The sequence below is a fragment of the Pan troglodytes genome, chromosome 9 (assembly GCF_028858775.2).
Source record: "Pan troglodytes isolate AG18354 chromosome 9, NHGRI_mPanTro3-v2.0_pri, whole genome shotgun sequence".
NCBI lineage: Eukaryota > Metazoa > Chordata > Mammalia > Primates > Hominidae > Pan > Pan troglodytes.
The window spans coordinates 51,200,661-51,208,935 of NC_072407.2; the positions used below are offsets into that span (position 1 = coordinate 51,200,661).

The window sequence follows — 8,275 nt, forward strand, 5'->3', positions numbered from 1 at the left end:
CTGGGCAGTGCTAATGGAAGGGTAAAACTGCCTCCCCAAGACACCTGTGGGGCACCCAAGGCGCGCCACCTTTGGCCTGAGGATTCTGGCCGTGTTTGGCAAATCATAGCTGAGTAGTGAATCTGAAACCTGGGATGTGGTTTCTGAAACCAATTTCAACACCCAGTCTCTCTTAGGGCTTGGACAAGTCCCTTCTCTCCTTATCTCTATTTCTACCTCTATAAAACATGACAGGTGACCAGCTGACCTTCCGCTGAGCCATGAGCCCCAGCTAATTAATGATTGTAAAAAACAACTGCAGATCAGAGGAGCTGGGAAAATGGTAAATCACAGCCACAGGGTTTTGTATTCTTTAAAATCAGTTAACATCCCTCCTAGCGCCTGAAGGCCTTTAGGCACCTAGACCGAAGTGTGAAAACACAAGAATGAAATTAATTACAGGAGCCACCTATTAAAACCTCATTAAAAATAAAGTTGGCAGCCAGGCTGTGGGATCTGGGAAAGCCAGGCCATAGAGAGACTCAGAAAACAGGGCTGTTCATCAGACCACAGAGAGAAGGGGATGTGGACTGGAAAACATCTGGCTTCCCTTGGGCTCAAGTCTGGGAGCAGAAAGCAGAAATGTCGCAGCTGATCTTAATTGCCTCTGAGGTACTGTAGGGGAAAAAAACAACAAAATAAAACCCAGAGCATAGGGGGCTGCTTCTAAGCTGAAAGTAGACAGACATGCCTTTGGAAAGCCAGCTCCAAGCTAATGCTACCCCCAGGGCTCCCATTCTGCGCTCTATGGCCAGAGCCCTTAACATTCACACTGCTCCATCAGTGCTGTCCTCAACCCAGAGTTCAAGATGAGATGTCAGTGGACAGAGGGTTGCATAAAGACAGAAATCTGGTCGGGCGCGGTGGCCCACGCCTGTAATCCCAGCATTTTGGGAGGCCGAGGCGGGTGGATCATCTGAGGTCAGGAGTTTGAGACCAGCCTGGCCAACATGGTGAAACCCCATCTCTATTAAAAATACAAAAATTAGCTGGGCATGGTGGCGGGTGCCTGTAATCCCAGCTACTCAGGAGGCTGAGGCAGGAGAATCGCTTGAACCTGGGAGGTGGAGGTTGCAGTGAGCTGAGATCGTGCCATTGCACTCCAGCCTGGGCGACAAGAACAAAACTCCATCTCAAAAAGAAAAAGAAAAAAAATGACAGAAATCTAAGGCTGGGCACAGTGGCTCACGCCTGTAATGCCAGCACTTTGTGAGGCTGAGGCAGGTGGATCACCTGAGGTCAGGAGTTCAAGACCAGCCTGGCCAATAATGAAACCCCATCTCTACTAAAAACACAAAAAAACTAGCAGGCGTGGTGGTGGACGCCTGTAGTCCCAGCTACTTGGGAGGCTGAGACAGGAGCATTGCTTGAATCCGGGAGGCTTAGGTAGCTGAGATTGCGCCACTGCTCTCCAGCCTGGTCGAAGGAAACTTTCTCTCAAAAAGAAAAAAAGACAAATCTAGCAAGGCATTTGGCTCAGGGTACCAATGGGCAGATTGGTCCATAGCCAGATTTCACACCACTCACAGACTCACCTTGAGTTTCTGGAATGTCCTAACCACTGTGCCTTCATTTGTTTATTTATGCATTCATTCACCCAGCCAAGAAAACACTTGAGTTTTTACTCCATGCTAAGGCTATGCTAGGAATGTTGGGAGTACAAAGTTAAATAAGGCAGAGTCCAAGTGTACCGTAATGATGCAAGGCAGATAGGAAGTATTGAGGGAAAACAGGCAGAAGGGACGGCCTTTCACAGGACATGACACTGATAGGTCTTGATGAGTAGGAATTAGTCATGTGGACAGGCATTCTAGGCAGGAGCTTCAGGGTGTGCCAAGCCCCAGGGGTGTTACCATATGACTTTGTGACCTAGCAATTCTACTTTTTGGTATTTACCCTGGACGAACATGTACAAATGCAGAAAGAGGTACAACGATGTTTGCATATAGTACTGTTTGCAACAGGGGAGAACTGAAAACAAATGTTCATCATGAAGGCAATAGTTGAACAACCTAAAGTTCATTCATGCTGTGGATTACTCTGCAAAAACTCAAGAACAACCTAGAGGCAGGAGTTCGAGACCAGCCTGGCCAACAAAGTGAAACCCCTTCTCTACTAAAAATACAAAAATTAGCCAGGTGTGGTGGCGTGTGCCTTTAGTCCCAGCTACTTGGGAAGCTGAGACAGGAGAATCGCTTGAACCCAGGAGGCGGAGGTTGCAGTGAGCTGAGATTGCGCCATTGCACTCCAGCCTGGGAAGCGAGAGCAAAACTCCATCTCAAACAAAAACAAACCAAAAAAAAAAAAAAAAAAAAAGAACAAGGTAGAGAGAGACATATTCTTTTTTTTTTTTTTTTTTTCGAGACGGCGTCTTGCTCTGTCGCCCAGGCTGGAGTGTAATGGCGCAATCTCAGCTCACTGCAACCTCCACCTCCCGGGTTCAAGCGATTCTCCTGCCTCAGCCTCCTGAGTAGCTGGGATTACAGGCACGTGCCACCACGCCTGGCTAATTTTTGTATTTTTAGTAGAGACGGGGTTTCACCATGTTGGTCAGGCTGGGCTCAAACTCCTGACCTCATGATCCACCCGCCTTGGCCTCCCAAACTGCTGGGACTACAGACATGAGCCACCGCACCCAGCCAAGAGATGTATTCTTATAAGAAGACCTCCAAGATGATGTCAAGGGAAAAAAGCAAAATGCAAAACACACTAAATCTTCACAGAAAATATACATCATACTGATTTTGGCGTTTATCTTTAGGCAGAGGTCTAGAATTGGTAAGGGACATTTTTGTAATGTTAGAAAATTTACAATGAGAATGTACCTATGTGTAAATTATGTAACTAAAATTAAAAACTGGGGGGTGGGCGAGTGGGTATTTGTATCTAAAATAGTGCTGTCCAATTCTTTTCTGCAGTGGTGGGAATGTTCTATAGCTGTGCTGGCCAATATGATAGCCACTAGTAGCATGAGACTGTTGAGCACTTGAAATGTGGCTATTGAAAACATAAACTTGCCAGGTGCAGTGGCTCACGCCTGTAATCCCAGCACTTCGGGAGGCCGAGGTGGGTGGATCACCTGAGGCTGGGAGTTCAAGACCAGCCTGACCAACATGGAGAAACCCCATCTCTACTAAAAATACAAAATTAGCCGGGCGTGGTGGCTCATGCCTGTAATCCCAGCTACTCAGGAGGCTGAGGCAGGAGAATTGCTTGAACCTGGGAGGCGGAGGTTGTAGTGAGCTGGGATTGCTCCATTGCACTCCAGCCTGGGCAACAAGAGCGAAACTCCATCTCAAAAAAAAAAGAGAAAACATAAACTTTTAATTAAAAAAAAATTTTTTTTAACAACTGGTAATCAGTTTATTAAAATTGTTGACTTAAGCATCTGCAATGGTGACTTCCACCTCAACTCCTGGCTCAATACTGATGGAAGTAATCTGCTTAACAATCTCAGAAGGACTGTGCAAGTCAATGAGTCGCTGGTGGATTCTCATCTGGAAACGATCCCATGTCTTAGAACCTTCACCACAAGGGGTTTTTCTCGTAGTGATTCTCAAAGTCTTGGTAAGCATTCGAACTGGTCCTTTCACTTTGAGATTCTTTTCCTTTGCGCCTCTGATCAAGTCAGCACACACCTTTTCCAGGGATTTTATGTTGCGGCTTGTTAGGGTGATTCGAATTCAGTGAATCGCCACCTCCGGCTCCACGGGTGTTTTTCCGGTATCCTTAAAAGCCATGGCTGCTGCGTGGCTTCCTGACCGACTTTTTCCTCAGCGAGAGTGAACAGCAGTGAGTCAGGAGCAGGAGCGTGCGGACGAGAGACTCACAGCACCTACGACCGCGTCTTCCTCCAATTTAAAAATTTTGAAATTAGGCCAGGCGTGGTGGCTCATGCCTGTAATCCCAGCACTTTGGGAGGCCGAGGCAGGAGGACCACTTTAGGTCAGGAGTTCGAGACCAGCCTGGCCAAGATGGTGAAACCACGTCTCTACTAAAAATACAAAAATTAGCCTGGCATGGTGGTATGCACCTATAGTCCCAGCTACTCAGGGCAGGGCTGAGGCAGGCGAATTGCTTGAACTCAGGAGGCAGAGGTTATAGTGAGCCAAGATTGTACCACTGCAGTCCAGCCTGGATGACAGAGCGAGACTCTATGTCAAAAAAAAAAAAGAAAAATTAGCTGAGTGTCGTGGCACATACCTGTAGTGCCAGCTACTGAGGAGGCTGAGGTCACCAGAGCCTGAGAGGTCAAGGCTGCAGTGAGCCGTGATTGGGCCACTGCACTCCAGCCTGGGCAACAGAGTGGGATCCTGTCACACACACACACAAAAAAATTAACAACTACATGTGAGTAGTGGCTACTGTATTGGACTGTGCAGGTCTCGAATCTCTAGAATAATGAGGTCATGATGGGGTGGAGGTATCAGAGGCATTTGAACCAGAGAGACTCCAGCTTGAATAGGGGCTGGGTAAAATAAGGCTCAGACCTACTGGGCTGCATTCCAAGGAGGTTAGGCATGCTGAGTCCAGCTGATAAAAGGATGCGATAAAGAAGCTGGCCAAAACCTACCAAAACCAATATGGCAATGTGACCTCTGGTCGTCCTCACTACTCATTATACGCTAAATCTAATACATTAGCATGCTAAAAGACACTCCTACCAGTGCCAGGACAGTCTACGGATGCCATGGCAATGTCAGAAATTTACTCTATATAGTCTAAAAAAGGGAGAAACCCACAGTTCCGGGAATTGCCCACCCCTTGACCAGAAAGCTCCTGAATAATCCACCCCTTGTTTAGCATATAATCAAAAAATAACTTAAGTATTCTTAGGGCCGGGCGCAGTGGCTCACGCCTGTAAACCCAGCACTTTGGGAGGCCGAGGCGGGTGGATCACGAGGTCAGGAGATCAAGACCATCCTGGCTAACAAGGCGAAACCCCGTCTCTACTAAAAATACAAAAAATTAGCCAGGCGTGGTGGCGGGCGCCTGTAGTCCCAGCTACTTGGGAGGCTGAGGCAGGAGAATGGGGTGAACCCAGGAGGCAGAGCTTGCAGTGAGCCGAGATAGCGCCACTGCAGTCCAGCCTGGGCGACAGAGCAAGACTCCGTCTCAAAAAAAAAAAAAAAGGTATTCTTAGGTGAGCAGCCCTTGCTGCTGCTCTGCCTGTGGAGTAGCTTTTTTTTTTTTTTTTTTGAGACAGAGTCTTATTCTGTCACCCAGGCTGGAGTACAGTGGTGCGATCTCAGCTCACTGCAACCTCTGCCTTCTGGGTTCAAGTGATCCTCCTGCCTCAGCCACCAAAGTAGTTGAGATTACAGGTGTGCATCACCATGCCTGGCTAATTTTTGTATTTTTGTAGAGACGGGTTATTGCCATGTTGGCCAGGCTGGTCTCAAACTCCTGACCTCAGGTGATCCACTTGCCTCAGCCTCCCAAAGTGCTGAGATTACAGGCATAAGCCACCGTTCCTGGCCAGAGTAGCCATGCTTTATTCCTTTGCTTTCTTAATAAACTTGCTCTCACTTTATTCTATGGATTCGCCTCAAATTCTTTCTTTCACCAGACCCAAGAACCCTCTCCTGGGGTCTGGATCAGGACACCTTTCTGGTAACAGAAGCAGATGGAAGATGAAGCTGGAAAGATAGGTTGGGATTGGATGGTGAAGATTTGCAAAGTGGGCTAGGGAATTTGGACGCTACCCTATAGGCAGTGGGAAGTGTCCATGAGAGTAGGTAGATCAGATTTCCCCTTTTATTTTATTTATTTATTTATTTATTTATTTTTTTGAGACAGAGTCTCGCTCTGTCGCCCAGGCTGGAGTGCAGTGGTGCAATCTTGGCTCACTGTAACCTCCGCCTCCCGGGTTCAAGCAATTCTCCTGCCTCAGCCTCCCGAGTAGCTGGGATTACAGATGCCTGCTACCGTGGCTAATTTTTGTATTTTTAGTAGAGACGGGGTTACATCATCTTGGCCAGGCTGGTCTTGAACTCCTGACCTTGTGATCCACCTGCCTTGGCCTCCCAAAGTGCTGGGATTACAGGCATGAGCCACGGCGCCCAGCCAGATTTCCCCTTTTTAATGATAACTCTGGCCACCCTGCCGAGAGTAGATCAGAGCCGGCTGAGTGCTGCAGGCAGGGCTGTCTCCTCTGAAGGCTGCTTTGTGAGTTTCCCTCCGTGGCCTCTGGACATTGCCCCGGGATTCCTGACAGGCAGCTGAGTAAAGTATTCTAATTTCACAGCTATGTTTTTCAGAGCTCAGGCAGTCCCGTGTAAAGACTGGTCCCAGTTATTGAGAGCAGTTAACCTCAGTGCGGCAGGCTGTTTGTAGGTTACCAAGGCAGACCGATGGCACTCGGGTGAAAATGAATCGCAGGTTTCAACAGTGCAGCCTATAGAGAAAGTTTCTCCAGGGTCAGGAAGTTACCCTATTAAAAAAAAAAAAAAATGAAGTTACCCTATATAGTCTAAAAAGGGGAGGAACCGGTAGTTCCGGGAATCTGCCATTGCCCCAGGCAGATTATTTAGCTGGTCCCCGCCTCAGCAGGAAACACCCCAGGAGTTGCCATTGTGTACTCCGGGTTTCAGCTCTGTAGGCCGGGAGGCTCCTGCTCCAGAAGCCTACCCTGGTGCACTTGGGCACCCATTGTGTGACCAACACCAGGCTGGGTGCTCAGTCCTTAATTCGAAGAAAGCAGGCCAGGTGCGGTGGCTCACGCCTGTAATACAAGAATTGGGGGAGGCCAAGGAGGGTGGATCACTTGAGGTCAAGAGTTCAAGACCAGCCTGACCAACATGGTGAAACCCTGTCTCTACTGAAAATACAAAAATTAACCAGGCGTAGTGGCGCACGCCTGTAGTCCCTGCTACTCAGGAGACTGAGGCAGGAGAATTGCTTGAACCGGGGAGGCAGAGGTTGCAGTGAGCTGAGATGGCGCCACTACACTCCAGCCTGGGTGACAGAGCGAGACTCCATCTCAAGACAAAAAAAGAAAGCAGACAAGATGCCAACTTCATGGAATTTTCCACTGAAATCAAATAAAGGTCCAAAAACATCATTACCAATTGTCATGAGTGTTTGAAGGAAAAAAAAAAGGGACAGTGTGCTGGAAGAGGATAGTGGGAGTGTGGCTTCAGGGAGTTTAAGCCTCCACCCAAAAAGACCCAGAAGACAAATGGAAGTTAAGAAGGTGAAGAGGGGACCTAGGGAACGGCATTCCAGGCGGAACAACTGAAGACTGATGTATGAAAAGGTCCTTACATGAGAACTTGACCTTCCAGGTCAGAAGGGTGGCGTGGGCAGGGCACGGTGAATGAGCGGGTGAGAGGCCTAGAATGAGGTGGGAGAGGCAGGCAGCACCCAGACACTACCAGGCTTTGTGAGTTCTGTTCCGAGTGCAAGAGGGGGCCCTTGGAGGGATTTAAGCAGAGGAGGGAACTGAATGGCCTTTTTGGATGTTGCATGAGGAATGGATTAGAGCAAGGAATTAGCAAACCATGGCCTATATGGCCCACAGCTAAGAGTGGTTTTTACTTTTTCTCTTTTTTTTTTACTTTTATTTATTATTATTATTATTATTATTTTATTATACTTTAAGTTCTAGGGTACATGTGCACAACGTGCAGGTTTGTTACATATGTATATATGTGCCATGTTGGTGTGCTGCACCCTTTCTTTTTTTTCTACAGAGACAAGGTCTCCCTGTGTTCCTCAGGCTGGTCTTGAACTCCTGGGCTCAAGTGATCCTCCTGCCTTGGCTCCCCAAAGTGTTGGGATGTCAGGCGTGAGCCATTGCACTGGGCCGGTTTTTACCGTTTTAAATTGATGAAAAAAATAATAAAAAGAAGACTATTTTGTGACGCACAAAGGTTATAGGAAATTCAAATTTTGGCATCTACAAATAAAGTTGGATTGGAACACAGCCACACTCATTTATTTATAAATTGCCTTTGGCTGTTTTCACACCACAATGGTAGAGTTAGTACCGTAGGTGCGACAGAAATCATATGGCTCAGACAGCCTAAAATATTTACTATCTGCCCCTTACACAAAAACTGGCCTGACTCATGGATTAGAAAGAGAGAAAAAGCAGGGAAATCCAATTAAGAAGTATCTGCGGTAGATGGTACAGGGGTCAGATGACCACAGAAGATGAACAGGGTGGCTTGTTCCAGGGTGGTAGCCATGGAGGTATGAGATATGCATGGGGCCGGGCAAGGTGGCTCATGCC

General features: G+C 47.6%; 1 pseudogene; it reads right to left on the reverse strand.

The window, feature by feature from the left end:
- Positions 1 to 3,377: 3,377 nt before the first annotated feature.
- LOC100609387 (small ribosomal subunit protein uS10-like) lies at positions 3,378 to 3,849 on the reverse strand (annotated as a pseudogene).
- Between the last annotated feature and the right edge of the window lie 4,426 nt (positions 3,850 to 8,275).